The sequence below is a fragment of the Talpa europaea genome, assembly GCF_964194135.1.
Source record: "Talpa europaea genome assembly, chromosome: 5".
Lineage (NCBI taxonomy): Eukaryota > Metazoa > Chordata > Mammalia > Eulipotyphla > Talpidae > Talpa > Talpa europaea.
Window position 1 is genome coordinate 23,517,043 of NC_140071.1, and position 20,615 is coordinate 23,537,657.

At 33.0% G+C, this 20,615-nt stretch overlaps 1 protein-coding gene across 1 annotated transcript in view; it reads right to left on the reverse strand.

Moving 5' to 3' along the window:
* The window catches only part of HCN1 (hyperpolarization activated cyclic nucleotide gated potassium channel 1), a gene marked incomplete at both ends in the record, with an annotated part of 317,617 nt that overhangs the window by 64,624 nt on the left and 232,378 nt on the right, over nucleotides 1–20,615 (reverse strand). The window lies entirely within an intron of this gene.

Here is a 20,615-nt window from a genome sequence, read left to right on the forward strand (position 1 = left end):
TAAAAAAAAAAGCATGGAGGTCTTGTTTAAGTATGGTCCAGTCTTGAAAAAAAAAAAAGAGTATTGGTGGTCATTTGGAAAGGAAAACATACACACACACACACACATACACATGCAAACACATAACATACAGAAACATATATTCCTTAAATATAAGTATAAATATGTAATATAAATTGAATGATTGTAGTTTGAGATGTCAGTGATTTATTAATGTCTACTGTTACTGCTTTGAGTTTGCTAGCAAATCAGCATCATAAAGACCATGTGCAATACCACCAAGGAAAAGGAGATACTTTCAGAAAGCCAGTTACAGAATTTTTAAAAGAAAATGATCCAAATTTTATGAGCTCAAAAACTATGGTGACTATGATTTTTACATAAATGGAATAATGCAGTGGGTAATCTTTTAAATCTGTGTTCTTTTTTCATTTACCTTGAAAATATCAGAAGATATTACCTAAATATCAGATTACCTAAATATTACCTAATATTACCTAAATATTACCTAAAATATCAGAAGATATTTTATTATTTCTGCATGCACAGTAATGCTGAATCTTTGCTTTTGAAATATATTCACCTAGCCATTTCTATACCTACACACTTGGCTCAACACATCATCATCTTTCATGTGGATTATTTCCACAGCCTTCTAACTGGACCCTCAGCTTTCATTTTGATGCCTCATAATTTATGTTCAACCAGCACTATTCTTCTAAAATATATAATCTGCCCATGGCCTTTGTTTCAAACCTCCCAACTATTTCAATCTTACAGTGAAAACTAAAATTTTTCAATGACCTACAAGTCCATATGCAGCCTAGCCCCCTGTTTCCTCTCCTATCTTTATGTTCTTTTACACTGAGTTCCAGTTCCAATCTGACCAGTATTCTTAAGACTGGAAATACAGAGGTGAGTGTAAGAATACCAGAGAGAAGAAGGAATAAATATACCAAATCATTCTGCACTATAAGTTCTCACTGATGAGAAATTTAAAGACATATATTAAAATAGCAAATTGTAGAAAATAGCCCAAAATTTGAACTTTCAAGTAAGTTTTCATATTGAGACTAGTGACTTTTATATATACTCCAAAACATTCTGCTGTATGCATTTCATTCTCTCTGCATTCATTTGTACTTTGCAAAGAAGTGTGAAAATCATTGACTTAATTGATCATTCCAGATTATGAGTGTGATGAAATTTAATTATAGCTCAAGCTGAGCTAAGACTTACATAGGAAAACCTCTAGGAAAGGATAATTTTAGCTCTTGTTTTGTTAAGTGAGGTTTTCAAGTTTATAACAACAACCACAATGACAGCAATAAAATAGACCATGCTAGAGGACTCAGTGCCTGACTAGAACCTTATTTTCTTTGGATGGATTTCAGACAACAGTTATATTTTATTTGGGAAAAAAAATAAAATGACATGCGGGTCATATATTCTTTAAAAATGTAACATGGCATCTTACCTTCACTGATAATGGGATGTATTAAAATATTAGAATGTGAGAAGCAAAAGATATCTTTGTCCCTCAAGTAGACAAAGCTTTATATGAAACAACTTTCATACATTTGATTAATAACAATTATATTTCTTTAGTATCATCAAATAAAAACAACATATAAGAATAAAGCCTTTGAAAATAAACTTGGTATCACAAATTTCTATAAAAAAGGGGTATCCAATGAAAAGCTTGGGTCTTTCAGATTCCCAATAGCCTGCCTTAAAAATATTACAGCACATTTTCTATACTAAAGCAGATGTTTTAAGTGCTTCACAAAACACTGAGCATATCTCCACAATTATAATTCAAATTAGGCAGATGGTTGATATACAAATTATTTCTCATCTCCTCTGAACTTCAGCATGAAATTTTTGAAGGAAGAGAGATAACTAGGTTAGAAGTAAATGAAAATATAAATCAAATGTTTTAGTAGTAGAACCCACATAATTATTTTTGCTAGTTGAAGGTGTTTATAAGTCTAAATATTGTTCACTAAAACAGACTAATATTTACCATTCATTACCTTCTTATGTAGTCTATGCAATATGTAATTACTATGTAGTTTGGCATTCTTAGGACTTCTTATTTTTTTCCTAGTACTTTTTCTATAGCTTTGTTGAACCAGATATTGTGAGTGATATAGTAGATACTAGAAAAATGTTCTCTTGATTGCAGAATGGTTCTTATAAATAAATACAAAACACATAAAAATGCTAAATATACATAGTTTCATGTGTATACAGTATGAAATGAAATAAAGGGAAATGGAGTGACAACTTACCCAAAAGGGATATTTTATAATTTGAATAAATTTTAGAAATAGGAGTTCACTTGAAGACTCTAGAATTTCAACATACACACTTTCTCAATTTTAGGAATCTGATTTCTATTATTCAAAAGTTGAAACTTTACACATTTAATGATTAGTAATAAAACAAATGTGTTCATTTTAAAAATGACTTTTAAATTTGTCTTGTAAAATTTGAGGAAGAGATGTGTTTCCGTGGTACAAATATAATGCTAATATCCATGTCTTCCTTTAGGATTTTTTTTTAAAGAGGAAGACAGCATATGTTGGGATGGACTCTCCCTTTGGAGCAAGATTCAAGTTTCAGCTCTGTTGTTTTTGGATCACATGGCATTGAACTTGACTCTAGATCTTCTGTTTCTTCATCTAATAAAATGGTATAATAGAAATTACAGAAATGAAATTTCAGCATAATTGCAACATGGTATAGAGCTGTGCTAAAAAATGCGGTTTCCTTACTTAGCCATAATTTTCTGCAATGACACAAACAAGGACTTTTGTGAAATAAGAGTTTAAATTGAAGTTTAAATTGAAGTATACAAAATTAAAGCATTTCTATAAACATTGTAAAACTTTAACTAAAAAGGGAACACATAGATTTTCCTTTGTTTCTCCCAGAGATCTCAAAGATGGAAGGTCTCTACTTATAACTCAGTTGTAGAATTCTATGATTCTAAATCAGTCTCAAACCTTTTACTTCATGACCAGAGTAGAGGAAATTGAACATAATTTAAACTTTTCTTGATGATTCATAGTAATCATTATGAACACTTCCTATACTATACATAGTACAGTAATTACTGCTTATTTTTTTCCATATTTCTGTATTACTTTTTTTTAGTGCTTGTGTTTCACCCTCTCATCTCAGTGCTTCTTCTCATCCCAGAAGCTGCTGTGTTGTAAGTACTATTGGCTTTCCACTAAATAGTCTTTGCCTACTGTTGCTGGTATTTCTCTAACTCCTTTCTTTGTGATCAGATTCATTTTAACTGTCCAAATACTTAGGGGTCTGTTTTGTGCAGAATCACCTGCAAACTAGTGATTTCTTTACAGCCTTAGTTGTCAGACCAACTGATCAAAGTAACCTAGAACAAAAGTAATGGGGTTTGGTAAAACCAGTTAAAGAGATTCTATATAGTTGAGAAGCCTAGAAATACAGACATTTTTTATATCTAGATGTTGACTCCTAGATCCCTCAGACTCCCGTGTTTTAGCATAATTATTTTTGGCTTTGTGACTGACCTATTTGAGATTGCTGGAAGTCAGGCAGCTGTGTGATTGGGTGCTACTATTAATGAGTGATGCCATAACAAACTAGGTTGTAACTATACACTAAAATTTAGTGGGAAAAAATCCCCCCAAAGAGTCACATAGAAAGGTGGCATTTAATATTATAAATAATTAACAAATGCTCTGAAAGTCATAGATAGGATAAAAGGAGTCAGATAATTTTAGGAAAGGGGATTTCACTATCCTACATCCCTATCAGTAATACATATTAATGAATCATGTTTATAAGGATGGCCTGAAAGACATTTAAAGTGCTTTTGGATGTGGCATATATACACAATGGAATATTACTCAGCAATCAAAAAGATAAACTGATGCAATTTTTAGCAACAAAGATGGAGTTGGAAGGGATCATACTCAGCGAAATAAGCCAGAAAGAAAAAGAAAAATACCAGATGGTCTCACTCATAGCAGGAATTTAGAAAATCTAAATAAGGGACCAGGAAAAAGACTAATTATAATAAAGAAAAAATCAAAATCAACAAGCAAATATAAACCAGAGACACAGTGGCAGGGGGCAGGGAGGAGAAGCGGGGGTGGGAGTTGTATGAGGAATAGAACGAAAACGAACATCCATACATTGTGCAAAAATGAAAAATGATGTAAGAATTATATAAAATAAAATATATTATAAAAAAATAAAGTGCTTTTGGATTGTCTAAGGGAGATTAACATATACTTAGTACAGAAGGAAACATTTAGAGCTGAGGGCTTCACAAAGATAATTGCTTTTAATCCTCTCATTCCACAGATGAAAAAAAAGAGGCCCAGAATGGCATTTCATTTACACAAGTTTTATATCTAGTTAGTAAATGTCAGGAAAAAAAATCAGGTCTCTGAATTCATATGTGTTGCCTTTTCACTCTATGGCTGTCTTACCATTAAACATCTTTTTTTATACTTCAGTATTTTGAAAAAAAAATAGCTTTTCAAATTTTTATAAATATTGCAATGATTTGAATGTCTATGTATTCTCCAAGATTCATATATTGAAACTTAAATCTCTGGTGATGGTTTAGGAAGTAAATCTTTGCGAGGTTATTAGATCATAAGGATGAGTCCTGATGCATGGAATTAAATCCCTTATAAAAGAAAACCAGCCTGCCCCTTCTGCCATGTAATTGTTAAGAAGACACCACGTGTGAACTAGAAAACAGACTCTACCAAGACACCAAATACTTCTGTTCCTTAATACTGGACTTCCCAGGTTTCAGAACTGTGAGAAATAGATTTTCGTTCTTTATAAATCATACAGTTACGGGATTTTGTTTTGGCACCCACGTCAGACTAAAATAATCCTGTTAGCTATAATAATTAACTAGAACAACTATTCATTTAACAACTACACATAAAGAAAATGTGCCTAGAAAGGGAAAATTGTTCCCTTTTGGAGCAACAGAATATGTTCATAGCTGCGCTTGAAGATGTTGGAACCATATCAGAACATGTTCTTCTGGCCTCTTGGGAAATAAAGTTACCCACTCTCAATTACTCTATAAATAATTGCTTTCTTCCTTCCATTCCATCACATTCTAGTCCACTGATTAATTTTACACTGATGGGTCACTGGTAATTTTTTTTTCTCATGTCCACTTTTCTATGATATCTTCCTCTTAATCTGTAACATTACTTAGGAAAATGTTCACTTATTTTGGTCTCTGAACAATGAGAAATACACTTTTTTTTTCTGAGAGTAAAACATTATAATGACTTTCTTTTGTGTTTGAAACCACATAAAAGAAAGATTTCTATTTTATTAAATGTTTTCAAATATGTTAAATTTATTGAACCAATTAACAAGTTCCATGCTAATAGATCCTAGGTTAATATTTAAATGCTATTTTTCTCAAGAATAAAAGCCTCTTAACAGCACAATGTATTTCTCCTTCATATTTCTGTCAAAGATTAAGTACAAATAGTAACTCATACATACAAAATTGGAGGGAAATTGATTTCTGCAATAAGAATAACAGGCAATAATTGGTTTCAATTTTTGTGAAAGTCTCATTTGAAAGGGAATAAATCAGTCTTGACTAAAGTTAAGATAGAAAAGAGATTCTAAATTCACAATCTCAGTGGCCAAAGACAAATTATATATATATCTATTTCACTTTTAATCATTTTGCTTAAGAAATATACTAAACACTAACCATGCACAAATACTATTTCATTTGGCCCTACAGGAATTAAATAGACTATAAAAACACCCTTTTTGACCTGAACTTGAAATATTGTGAAAACATGAAATAATTGGGGGAAAAACAGAATGTGTAGTTATGTTTGAAGCACTGGATATTTTATGCATAAAAATTGATTATTTATTTGAAATAAAATTAAATTGAAGGATGTTTTTTTAACAATGGTCCCTAAATCTCAAGTAAATTAATTTATTAATATAAGTGACAACAAAATAAAACAAACTATTCACAATAAATAAAAACAATATTTGTTTCATATGTAAATTACTTTTAAACAATGTACAGCCAAAATTTGGAAACAGCTTAAATGTCCATCAACAAATCACAAAGAAATTCTCCAAACAGGAGAAATCTTACCTATTAGAATTTCAGATAAGCTTCTATACATAGCAGTAAATCCTAGGGTACCCCTCCTAACATTGTAGAAAAATCAGGGCCAAAATTATCACTTAAATATTCCAGTAATTTGTTATAAATGACTATGATATTATACCTTTTTATGTCAAATACCACCACCCCTGGTTTTAAATTATTAACTCTGTACTAAATTTCCTGAAAAAAATTGTAATTTTAAAACATAGGTACATAATTTCAAAATCTGTACTAAGTTTAAATTTCATGACAAAATAAGAAAACTATTAACTTTCGTTAATTTAAAGCAATGGATAATTTCCAGAAAACAAAAATTCTTAATATTTAGCAATATTATCATATTGAAATATAAAAGAAAATACTAACCAATGTAGTATTACCATTTAATTCTACTAGAAAAAATAAATTTACATATCTGAGAAACATGTACAAATTTGCAAGCAAAACCTATGAAATGACATATTTACAAGCAAAAACAATGAAATGATCTGTCTCCTAAGATGTTTTATAATCCATTTATACCACAGTATCTCCTATTACTAAGTAAGGAAAATACTTCAAAGAGGTCAAAAATGGGCAAAAAAGATCTGAATAGGCTCTTTCCTTAATGAAGACATTCAGATGGCCACAAGTACATGAAAAAAAAAAAAATGTTCCACATCACTTGTTATCAGGCAAAGGCAAATCAAAACCACAATGAAATATCATCTCACAACTGTGAGAATGGTCTATATCAAAGAGTGGAAACAACAAGAATTTGTTGGGAGATTCTAGTGATAAAAGTTTAACATCAATCTTATGCATGTATAATTAATTCCCTTGAAATCTCTATACAATACTACACGTTTTGCATAGTAACTCATAGTGCTCAACATATATTCTTTCAGAGAGATGAAATGTGTACCTACAAATCTGACTGATGAAAGTAATAAGATAATAAGAACTTTCATAAACATCTGGATGATGTCTGTATTACATGAAATATAGCCAAAGAAAAAATGAGAATCAATATGAATTCTGTATGACATTATCTTATTGTCAATAAAAATCATGAAAATTGACTTTCTAAAGTGTAAATGTATACTGTTCATAAAGCTGAAGTCACTTCATAGCACTGGCATTTCATTTTTAAGTGAAAAGTTATTGACAATTTTATACAATGTCCACTGACACTCTAGTTCACCAAATACGGGACTCCAGACAAAGGAAGACTATATTATCTGCTTATCAGAAGTTAGATCTGAGCACCACTGTCTTTCAAAAAAATGTTTATACAAATGCTATAATCTTAGGATAACAATTTTAATTCTCAGTGGTATCTTTTTTGAATGTTATACTCTGTTTCTGGAGATTGCAAGAGAGTACAAAGGCTGATTTGCAAGACTTCTGAAATCTTTATACTCTTTAAATACTCATGCATTTTGCCACAGCACATTGGGTTGTGAAAGAAGAAAGTGGAAAGTGCTGTTTTGTGTCTTTGCTACTCTGTAGTTAGATGTGTGAATGTGGAGTATCATTTAATCTCTCCAGAACTAAGGTTTCTTATCTCTAAAATTTGAGTTAATTGAGAATAAAATATTTCTAATGATACCTAAGCAGAAAAAATGTCTTCTTTCCAATTCTGGAAACATAAAAAAAAAAAATGTTAACCTAAGAGTTTTTAAAATAAGAAAATATTTGTGTTAACATTATCTAGACAGAATTACTTAATCTGGATGATAATGGAGTCACTTAAACTACAGATGTGTCTTCATAGATATGTCATAATATCAGTCAGCCCCAAGTGTACCCATTCTCAAAGTGCTATTTTCTTTGATAAGATTCTCTAGAATTGTGTAGATTGTTTCGTTATTAATATCAAAAACAGATAAAGGATGCCATTTTATATCTTTATGAAATAAGTTGATTTAGGATTCTTCTAGATTTTTTAGATTGCTAATAAGATATCATATTTTAATTGCATGAAGCATATTTTATTAATTTTGTGAATTTTAGAATTTAGTCATCTGAATCATTTATAAAAAGAAGAGAGAATAGATTTGTAAATTTAATTTCTTAAATTTTGTGATTTCTCCAACAACTTCCTGGATCTTGCATGACTAGGAGGCTATATAATATAATAGTCATAAAGCTAAGAATAATTTGTCATCCAATCAGCAGTCTTCCAATGAAGAAAACTCAGGCAACTATGCCCTTTACCCTCCGCCCTAATTTTTTTTTAATAAAATCAAATACTGTACAAAAATGAACAATGTAATACAATAAAAAGTTTAATCAATAAAAATTTAAATAAAACCTATTCCAGTGATTATTCTGCAAATTTATTGTAAATTTTCCTGATAGCTTATGTAAAGTTTGCCATTATTTAAAGGTACATTTTAGTGTTTTTTAGAGTTCTGGTGTTCATTTTTAATGAACTATTTAAGTGAAAAATCTGGAATAATTAAATGATGAGTACAATTAAAAGTAAAGGGTAAGTTCAGGTACATTGGAAAGCAAAATTCCACCATTATCATCTCCTATTTGAGCCCCCAAGGAGCTGTCAGAGAATGTTCACTGCTACAGCAATAGGGTGAATTTTTTTTTTTCCTGGGCACAGTTATTGTGTGAGTAGGAGTCTCCTTGTCTATTAAATACAGCACATCACCCAAAATTCTCAGGTCTGTAGAACCAGCTAAATTGTATATTCTGCCTGCCAGAATACACGAAACAGAAAGAATTCTCTCTATATAAAAATACATGTGATAAATTGATCAAAATATGGTGCAATCCAGATGTAGGCTCAGGGTCCTTCAATCAAGCCTGGGGTGAAACTAGTTGAGTGGTTCCTACACTTCATTGTGCTATGGCTGAGGGCTGGGTGAAGGGAGAGAGACCAGTGTTGGGGAGGTGGGGCTGGCATAGTATTTGCTGACTGTAGTTTTGTCTTATTACTGCATTTCTTGTAGGTTCTTTTTTTTTTTTTTCCTCATTCTTTTCCATCCATCAACATTTAGAAGTTCTGCATCCACATCTAATGTGTTGCTTTTATGTTAAATTCCTGGGCAGCACTTAATTCAGTGAGTCCATTTTACTAGCAATCTGAACTTTAAGTGAGTATTTCTGTTACTACCTTTAAAAAAACCCACAGCTCTTATGATCAGCCCACCACTAGAAAATGAAAGAAAAAAATCATAACATTAAATGAAATTCCTATTTTATGTTCTCATTGGGGGGAAAGGTGAAATAATCTATTTGCATCATTTGTTAGATATCTTGAATCCTCCCTGAAAAACACTTAATAAAACTGTAATACTAAAGTTGAAGCTCATTTTTCATTAAATGTGCTAAAATATGAAGTATTTTAATGGTGACTTTCCTCCTGTTGCTTAAATTGCATGTAAAATTTTAGTTTTTTTTTTTAAATTCTAATTTGTGAAGTAAGATGACAGCAAGAAATCTTTTTAAGATGAATGTATACCTTGATGGTGGGTGTAGTGTGATAACATATATCTGAAGATATATAGTATTAAACCAAAGTTACATCAATTTAAAAATAATAAAAATATAATGAATATACTATTGTAAGATAATTTCAACTGGCAAAGCATAAATAGTGAAAGTGGACTATAACCATCTATCTTATACTATTGTTTGAATATATGAACTGTTTAAGTAATATATTGGTGTAGACAGAAAAAAGTTGAAGATAATTTGCATTATAGTGGTTTTAGTTTATTTGCATATCAAAAGTTGTTAGTTTGAACTTCAGGTTCATATTGTAAATACACTCAATTCAGAATTCATTAATTCTTATCTCATTCCATACATTACACTTAATAAAACTGTAATACTAAAGTTGAATTAAATGTAATTCAGAGAAAATATTCTGATTTCAGAGATTAAATTATAATACTATGATACATATGGTATAATTTTGTTTTGTGCAAATTGCTTTTCATTGAAAATGACAGAAAGCTCAAGTTAGTGACTAAAGACGAATGATCAGAACATAATTGAAAAGACAAAGGAAATAGAATTATTGGTACATAAGTGTTTTATCACAGAATTTTTTATGACAGCTATCTTTATTAATAAAGAGAATATATTTCACTGATATTTTATTTAAAGAAAATTCATTACCCTGGTAGAAAAGACACTGCATAGGAAGTATTTAGATAATCTGTTCCAAATTTACTAAAGGATGACTTAATGAAAAACATCCATTTTATCCCCCATAACCCTCTCACACCACACTGCATGTCAAATTAATCAAGTCAAAATCTTAAATCTCTCATCATGCTTGTAAGTTAGTAAGAAATGGATACTGTCTTGGCCCCTAGTTGCTGGCACAGGATTCCTGGAACCCTTGTCATTTCCTAAGTGATAAGAGCAGTAGGAGCACCTTTTTAATCAAATAAGGTGACTTGGGTAGATTTGTGGATGAGGGCTGATCCACTTACAATCTTCTGCCCGCTTCCCCACTTCTCCAAAGAGAGTAGAAGATTTGATCATGTCTTTGTGAGAAAGCCCCCCAAAATCTTAATGGTGGAAGGTCTGCTGTTCATCTGGGCCATTTGAACATTGCAGTTGAACAAATGCACACCCATATAGTGAGTCACCTCAATTCACTGGAACAGAAGGTCCTGAGCTCAGCCACCTCCGAAATTTTGCCTTATATTTCTCTATCTGGTGGTTCTTCTGTATTCTTTATTATATCCTTTAATGAACAGGTAAAAATAAGTAGGTGTTTCCTTGAGTTCTGTGAGCCACTATTGCAAATTAATGGAAACTGAAGAGGGGGTTCTGGGAATCTCTGATTTGTTGCTAAATAAGACAGAAGCTGTAGGTAACCTGGGGACCTATTACTTGTGTTTGGCATCTGAAGTAGGGTGGGAGCAGTCTTGTGGAACTGAGGCACAGCTGTGGGATCTGACACTACCTCCAGATAGATGGTGTCAGAATTGAATTAAATTGTAGGACACCCAGCTGGTGTTTCAGAGAATTACTTGCTTGTTGTGGGAGAAAAAACAACACATTTGGTGACCAGAAGGGTCAAAAGTAAGGTGTACTGTGAGTAGCAGGGGAGATACACATAGGGAAGAAACACACAGGAGGAAAGAGCTGAATTTTTTCTTTACAATGTCTATACATTTCATAGCACTTAAAATTTGTTATTTCAAACAGATGTGGACAAGCAATGGGCAAAGGACAGTCTCTTCAATAAATGGTGCTGGGAAAACTGGAAATCCACACAAAAGAATGGAGTTGAATCATTCTCTTAACTCCACACAGAAAATAAACTTAAATGAATAAAAGATTTAGTTAGACCTATAATAATAAAATGCATAGAAGAAAACTGGTAATATCTTCCACAGCATCAATGATAAAGATGTTTTTGGTGAGTCAACCCCTAAGGCAAAGGGAATAAAAAAAAATGTGTTCCTTTCTATGAACCTTGTTACTGACCCACTATACTATAAGAAGCTTAATGAGGGAAGGTGCCTTGTCCGTTTGCTGACTTTGTATGCTGGTATCTAAAACCAGGCTTGGTTGCCTAACATACAGCAAGCATTAATGAGTATCAGTGAATAAAAAATAGATTGAGACTAAACTCACAGAACATACCATCTCCAAAGATTATTTGGGGTAAACTTCCTTATAAAAGAATGTGGTTTCCAATAGTTTTATTAGTTAGGAAGTCCCTACCTACTTAAAACTGACACTCCTGTTCTTGTTTAATAGGCTTGTATTTATGATTCCACAAGTAAGAATTTATGAAGTGATGTATTTGTCCCTGGAATCTTACAATCTATGTTAGGACTACACCATAATCTCAAGCACCATTGTGATTTATTTTCCTAAAAGATAGGTTTAATTACTACATCCCACTGCTAAAATTTTGTAAAGGATATCTTTCCTGATGTACAATAGTTTTGAATCAACATTCAAAACTATGCTTATGCACACCATAACCGAGTCTTATTTCACACTTTCTTCAGCAATGTAGCTTTTACTTCATTCAAACTAGACAATTCAAACTAGAGAATTCAACCACACATATCCACCTCTAGCACATTTTGTTATTGTCTGCGAAAAATCATCTCAAAATTAGGACTCTCTTCTTAGACATTTCTCCCAAGGTGACTATATCTGTCTGCTGATATCTTCTGTGTTCTTCAAGGTCAAATTCAAATGGATCTCAGTAATCTGACTAAGCAAATGCAAGTTACATGCACTGGGGGGGGGGGTTCTTTTCAAATTAGTGGAACCCTGGTTACCAATTTATTTGCCGTGAGAGATACTCTATCTATGTCTCATGCCATGAAAGGAACATAAATAGAACAATTATATCATTATATTTAATATAATTCATTATACTTGAAAGAGAACTTCAGGGTTTAAATTCAAGTGAAAATCCAAATACTTGTGAAAAATGAAATCTACAAGTTAATCAATAAAAGAAAACAGTAGAAAGTAGCAACTCTACTTTAGGGTCAATACAAGAAGCTGTCAAGTGTGCTGTATATGATAGATGTAAACAGCAGACTCAAAAGAAGGACTGGTGAGGACAAATTTTTAGCACTTTGCACAATGCTGAAGGTAAGATTATCTGTCATAAAAAGGGAAATTTCAGCATATAACAGAGCACACATGCAGAAATTATCACTGAGTGAAAGGTTATATCCTATGTTCCAGTAGGTTATATTAAAATGGAAAGGTTGAAAATCAGTGACATAAGAGATTGACAACCAACAACATTCTGTTTTTTTTTTTTCTTAGTTGAATAACAGTTCCAAACTCCGTCATTTACTTGCACCCATCTTTAAAATAGCACTTAATGTAAAAAAAAAAAAAATTCCCTATCCTGAATGCAAACTATCATCATTCTGTCCATAGCCTGATTCCTTAGCTGCTCAAATGGCCACATTAAGGGAACCCAAGGCCCAGAGGAATACAGTGCTGTTTTCAACAAAAACATCTCACAATATCCTCATTCCTAGGATTTTCCTGGCCTGAAAACATTTGGCAGTACTACCACTTTGATATACCAGAGTATACGTTAAATTCAGCTCCCGGAAGCAAAAGTATATAGTATAGCTGAATTGGAAAACTTTCTGACAAATTAAGGAACCATGTGGGAGTTGTGTTCATGGCATTCTTACTTGTAAAGGAAGGAAGAAAGTCTTTACAAATAATGAAGAAAATCAAGTGAAATATTTTGCTGAATACACATATATTTTAGACCTAACTCTCTCCCCTCAGATGCTCCCAATAGAAATTAGGGTATCAAGTCATTTTTCATTTGAGCACTGGCTGTTATGATTTTCCAAGGTCAAGATCATTATAATTTCAAAACCCCTCTGTTCTTCTGAAAAAATTCTATTGTAGCCTGCAAAATCAGGAAACCAAATTAGCTACTCAACTGTCTAAATTTCTTGATATAATGAAAATGGGTTATAAGACAGGATGTAACTATTTTCTTTTTAACTGCATAATAGTATTATTTATAAGCCATCTCAACCATTAATTCAAAATCTTCCTCTTTGTTCTGCCATTATTCTGGCCATAAGTCCATTTATACTTTCTTTTATCAAAGAGTCAGAATTATATGTGATGAAGTCTCCTTTAGAGACAAAGTGTTCCATCATGTACTAAAGCAGAGTACATTCCTGGGTCAACCCAGCAATTAAGAAATGACTTCAATCCTGATGAAAGACACTTTGATAATATACCTTTTAACAGGAAATCAACAGGAAATCAACCTCAGAATTCCAGAAAGGAGAGCAGTTTAAAAATTTACTTTCTCAAATGTGATCTGTGCTTCATTAAACTAAATACACACACATACACACATACCCATCATCCATACATCTATACATCCATCCATAAGTAATCACTTATTTTATTTTATTGAATTTTTTTTAAGATTTATTTTATTTATTTATACAAGCACCGGGTGCAGTCAGAAGCATGGGAAGGTGAGAATATTCACCAAAACCAGAGTGTGGAGCAGAGCAGGCAGAGGGACCAAAGTACACTGCTGAGGGGAGCAGCGGGCGGCAGGAGAGGTATGCGAGCCATGCAGGACCCTCGCCTGCGGCCGGGGAACCAACCCGCCGTGCAGAGGCTGCGGGCAGCTTTGCAACCCAGTGCTCAACCGCTGCGCCACCGGGGAGGCCCCTTTATTTTATTTTTTTAAGATTTATTTATTTATACAAGAACCGGGGTACAGATCAGATGTGTGAGGGTGAGAGGATTCTCCAGAGACAGAGCGGGGAACAGAACGTAGAAACTGATGAAATACACTGCTGAGGGGAGCAGTGGGTGAGACAGGCGAGGTCTGCTCGCCATGTGGGTATCTCCATGGCCGGCAGGGATCAAACCAGGACTGCAGAGGCTGCGGACAGCTTCGCAGCGCTGCGCTCAACCGCCTGAGCCACCAGGGGGGTCCAATCACTTATTTTACTGTGAGCAATATGTTTACAAACAAGCAAATAAATAACACAATACATTTTTTAAAAGATGTTTTCATGCATACTTAAGTGACAACTTTCAAAATAGTTCAAATTATGAACTGTTATTCCTAAGTGTTAATATAAAAACTGACCACCTGAAAACATTCTTAATCCTCACTGACCTGCCTGAGTACTGTTGCATACTCAGCATCATAGTACTAAGGTTGTTATGTATGGAGATGAAATGCAAAATAGCAGAGACACAAGTCTTCCTAGCATCGTGCTATACCTCAGCCTCCAACCCCCTTGAAAAGAGAATAAACAGATGACTATAGGTTGGGAAACCTGGGAAGATGTCACAGACATACAAAGGGAAGGGAAGAATCTAGGAGAACACGAAAGGGGTGAAAATATGCAAAGACGGATGAAGAGTGTGGCAGGTATGAATCAACTGGCTTGTTGAGAGAATAATAATAACCAAGTTAGAAAAGAGATTTGAGAGATTGAGAGTTCCATAAGAGTTTAAAAGTGATTTGGCACTATTCTTTCTCTACCCAAATTCTTCCTGAAAAGCATATTGTCATGAATGTGTGTATGTGCATATATGTGTGTACACACATATAGAGGGGTTCACATTATATATAATGCATTATAGTACATGTGGTATACATACAATTATTATAAAAAACTATTAGCCAAGAAAGTATGTGTGTGTGTAATGTATTAGTTGATTTTAAATCAAGTGACTTGAAATATTTGAAATCTGCCTTATTGCAAATGAGATTTGAGTAGCTTAAAAATGAGAGCAGGTCTTGTTTTTAGTGTTCAGCTTTTATCTCTGGTTATATAATTAACTTATACAAATTTGGAAGATTAGACTGATTCAAAGTGAAAAAATATTTCTATGGAATAAGAAATGTATGTGGTAGTCCTGATTAGAGTCCTTAATTTACAAGTAAAGAATATGTATTTATAGGTTATTAATTAAAACCAAGAAAAAATTGCTTGAATTGATGAAAATTAGGATATTATATTTTTATATGATTACATAAAACCATATCATTCTATACAGTTTCACTTAGGATTACCTATAATTCACTTGTATGGCTAAGAGACTACTTACATAGATTCTTGCAAAGACAGAATTTTATTAGCTTGTTATTTTAAATACATTTAGCATTTTAATTTTTATCATTGTTAAACTGAGAATCAGTAAATTAAAAATTTTATGCACACAAAATTTAGACATTTTTTACTTTATATATTGCTAATATATTAAGTCCAAGTTCACATAGACTCACTGCCTTGGGCTCTGTCATTACAAAAAACAAACAACTCATTTCTGTACCTACATTGAATTTATATACTTTGCTTCATGGAGTCAGGATTTAGGTGTTTAAGTCTGATAATTTCCTCATATTATTAAAGTGATTTTTTGGTTATATTCAGATTTCACACTAAAGATCTTTCCTATACATCAAGTATACAAAGGTAAGTTGAAAATTTCTTGCTCTAAATTCATAATGTGTATTGTGTTAAAATTCTTGCTTAGTACAGGGGAAAATTGCACACCTAAAAGCTGTTATTACTATAATTATTTGACATGAAAGAAAATGACAAGTCTAGAAATAATAGTAGGCTTCCCAGGCAACCCAAGTGTCAGAAATAAGAAGTAGTAGTATAAAGACCTAAGATGTTCCAAAGCAGCTTCATTTCATGAAACTAGATGACATGCAAATACATCTGGGACAGACAGTAACTACTCAAGGACAGTTTAAAAAAGGAAAGGAATGGTCACTATTGGGAGTTTGGATAAGTATTTCCCAAAGCGCACATTGGTCACTTAAAATTCATGAGGGCTTTATCTGGAGGGCAGAGACAGCATGTTAATGTTCAATGTTCAGGGTACATTTATAACAAAAAGCCAAAAATCTCCAATACATTGTTTCAAACATTTCCAAACTTATTTGACCAGGGAGATATGTATAATATAATATACTGAAAAAGAGATGTTACGTGTAATTATACATAAAAGTATACATGTGTGTATGACTTATGGATATTATCTGTGGAAGGGGCTTTGAGAAGAAGTGAGATAAAGAAAGGTCTAAAAGGATGCTAGATTGGGATTTACCCTTTCTTGCCCACATTCGCTGAGCTGCTAATCTGAGATATCAGAATATCGACTGTATAAGAGGCTCTTTCATATAAGGATTTACAACTGTAAACAGTAATCCAAGGTCTCAATTTCATGGAAGCTCTACAAAGGTCAGAAGGTAGATTGAGAATTTCCTTGATGGGATTAGTGAGCAGTTTCCTCTAGAGAGAGTGGTTGCTCTTCTGTCAGCCCCTGGACACAGAGGTATGGGAAAACCACAGAGACCTGTGGGGAGAGCACCAGGAAAACCACTTGGGATTCTTTGAAGTAACTTCACATATTTGGGAGACATGAGTCTAAGGTCTGTATTGTACATGGGGACATGTAAATAGTCTGTGGACCCTGAGTTTTACTCCTGCTGAGGAGTCCAAGCAGGCGAGATGCGGACTCCTCATTGCTTCTGTGGGGGAGAAGAGGGTGCTCAGGGAGATGCGGGGATGCCCCTCTGGGGACCAGATCTGAGTCAGACAGTCAAGCCAACATCACACCTTGGGTCCTGTCTAAGAGCATTTCGTGGCATAGGAAGGAATCCACAGGAGAGAGAGACTGGAGCTAACTGCCGGATTGCCATGGCCTCATCTAGCAAAGTGCAGGAGAGGGACACAAAGGAGGTTTCCTAAAGTGTCTAATGAATCTCTCAAAGGGCATGCTAGCTTTAATCTCTACCAGACCCACTAAAGGACACTAGCTTAACACATCTAACAAGTACATTAAAGCTTCCTTTTTCTTTCCCTTTCTTTCCTGTTTCTAGCCCATTTTCTATTGTGATTACAAATAATAGCACCAAGTAGCTTTATCATAGGAGAGAGAAGAGCACTTACAGAGCTAGCCTACTTCCTCACTCCTGGCTTCCACCCCTAAAAGCCCTGGGTGGGGAGGGAAATATTTAATTTAATTAGAAAAGATGAACCTCACTAAATAAAATTCAAGTAATATTTGGAGAAAGAGATATGTAATTGTTCTTGATTAGTTCTTAAGTTGAACTTGTTTAATACACCAGTTATAGAAACTATCCGTCTTGCTGGCAACCTAGAGCAGAACACCCATTGGGAGATGCACATTTGCAATATATTTCTCACATTGTCAAACCTCTTTATCTGGGAGAAGGGGAAAATGTAGCTGTCTGAAATGTGATAGAATATAACCCATGTGGCCCGTAAAATCAGCAACATATATTATGACTCAGGCCAAAGTTTAATCTGCAATATTACAATATAAAGACCATCAAATTTTTTTTTGTTCAAAAAAGAAAAGGATAATAATGAAAACAATGATGATGATTACACTATGGCCCTGTAACAGGCATATTAAACAGATAAGGATCTTATATCAGAAGAGTTTATACTACTGCTTGAGATGATAGAAACACCTAGGTTTGGAGATACAAACTGAACAAATGTTCCCTAGAAAGGAAAAATTATTAAGTTACTCTGGAATTCCAAACTAAAATAATGCAATGAATGACTTGCTGCAAAGTAGACTGAATCAACGTATACACTTGAACAAACAATATGATGAGTAAGGAGAGATAATAAAATGTTACGTTTGGAGTGAATTCTGCAGCCAGCTTAGGGGGTTGGATACCTGTACTGTCTGAATGACCACTATAAAAAGTAATAGAGCTCACTGCTTTTACATCAAAATATGCTATGAATGGGTATATGGCAGTGAAGATAATATCAATAATAATTTTCAGGTATTCATGGGAGACAGTTCCAATACACCTATAGACAAATAAAGCTACAAAAATAATTAAGCAGTTCCTCAAAAAATTAAACATAGAATTATTATATTACCTAGCAATTAATTCCTAGGTATATACCTAAATAAATGAAATTGGGTACTCAAACAAAATACCTGTATACAAATATTAATAGCAGCTCTATTCACAATAGCTAGAGGTGGAAACAGCACAAATGTCCATCAACTGATGAAAGGATATTAGAATGTTTTCTATCCATACAATGAAATATTAATCAACCACAAGAAGGAATGACACACTGATACATGATGCAATATGAACTTTGAAAACATTAAAAAGGTCACATATTGTATGATTGCATTTATATGAGAATACTCAGAGTAGGGGAATTCATAGACAAAAAGCAGACTCGTAGCTGCCTTGGGGCTGAGGGATAGAAAAATTGCTGAATGACTACTTATTGGTAAAGGGTTTAAATTGGGGGAGATGAAAATATCTTATTTAGATAGAGGTGGTAGATGTGCAATATTCTGAATAGACTAAATGCCAATGAATTGTATACTTTATAATAGTTAATGGTGAATTTTATATTGCTAGAATTTGACCTTAAAAAGTAACAATTAAGCAAAGAAGCCAAAGTGGCCAAAATCATAGGAAGCTGCAAATCATATATATGTAGAGCCATTCTATAAGACTGAGTTGAAAATCACGTATGTATTGTTCATAAAGGTAAAATCTTTAAAAAAAAATAGCCTATGCCTTTAAAACTAGTAAATTGTGATCACAAGAAAATAAGCACAGTATTCTAGAACCAAATTTATCAGTCTCGGTTTAGAGGCAAAAAAAAAAAGTGTTCTTTTAATCAGGTGTTTCTGATTAAATTGTTCCAAATGTCAGAATGTAACAAAGGATTACCCTAGTTTTGTTGCCCTTTCTTAAGCACTTAGAAGATGAAAAACTCGATTACTTGAATTATGATAAACGTAATAACATCGTTGCTTAAATATGTCCATAATTAAATAGTTGGATAAGTGGGTTTCTGAGTTAAAACCGGCTTATATAGCAGCTCTAAAAGCACAAAAATTGTGAATTCACTTAATATGCAATATAGTGCTTATAAATGTTATCCTGAAAACAAGTTTTGTTGGTTTGGTTTTAAGAAATACGTAGCAATGATGCAGATAAAATTAAGGTGGGATAAAGATCATTTTTATTAAAAGCAGTATCAGCTGGAAAGGAAAAAGAAACTAACAGAAACATACAGAGTATTAGAATCTTACCTTAAATCTCCATAAATTTAGCCAAATTCCTTATTGTGCAATTTTCAGTCAGTCACCATCATATAAAGTATATTCTTCCTTACTATGTTCTTTCTTTGCAGTTTAATTGAAGACTATTTTAAAATGAGACTTGAAACAATTTTGGTGGTTCATCTTTTCATTATTTCATTTAAAAAAAACAACAGGCACAGTATAATACTTGGTGATGCTCTAATTCCATTCAGGGGAAATAAAGTATCTAGTTACTCTACTTCTATTGTGTGATTATAGTGTTGAAAACTTCTGTAAATAAAGCAACAACTGAAACAATCTTGTCTGTTTTATAAATAATTATGCGTCTAAGTTGTTATCACTCTCCAGGTTAAGTATTTTAGAACCATTTTAACCATTACTTTCAGAAATATACTTTGGTAAGGTGCATGCCATATATATTTTCATATTCAACAGATCTCCACAATACAAATTCTCCCTTCAGTTATGACTTATTCTGTTTGTCAATTACTGTATTTGGTCAATTATTGTTCCTATTATCCAAGATCTATCCCAGCCCAGGTAAATCAGCGCATGAAATAAGCTGAATGGATATATCATTGCATATATTTAGCTTTTTCTTTTGAGAAAAGTTTAGAGCAGCAATCATGTTAATTAATACATTGTGCATAAGAATGCATGATAGCAGTTGTTAATATGCATTTTTAAGACTGGAGGGTGTGGTAATTTATCTAGATATAAAGGCAACATATGTTCAACTAGGGATATGGATTGTGATATAAATTATGATTATAACATCCACGGAGGGACATGTGCAATGACTTCCTGTTCCCATTTAATCAGCTAACATATTTTTCTAACATAT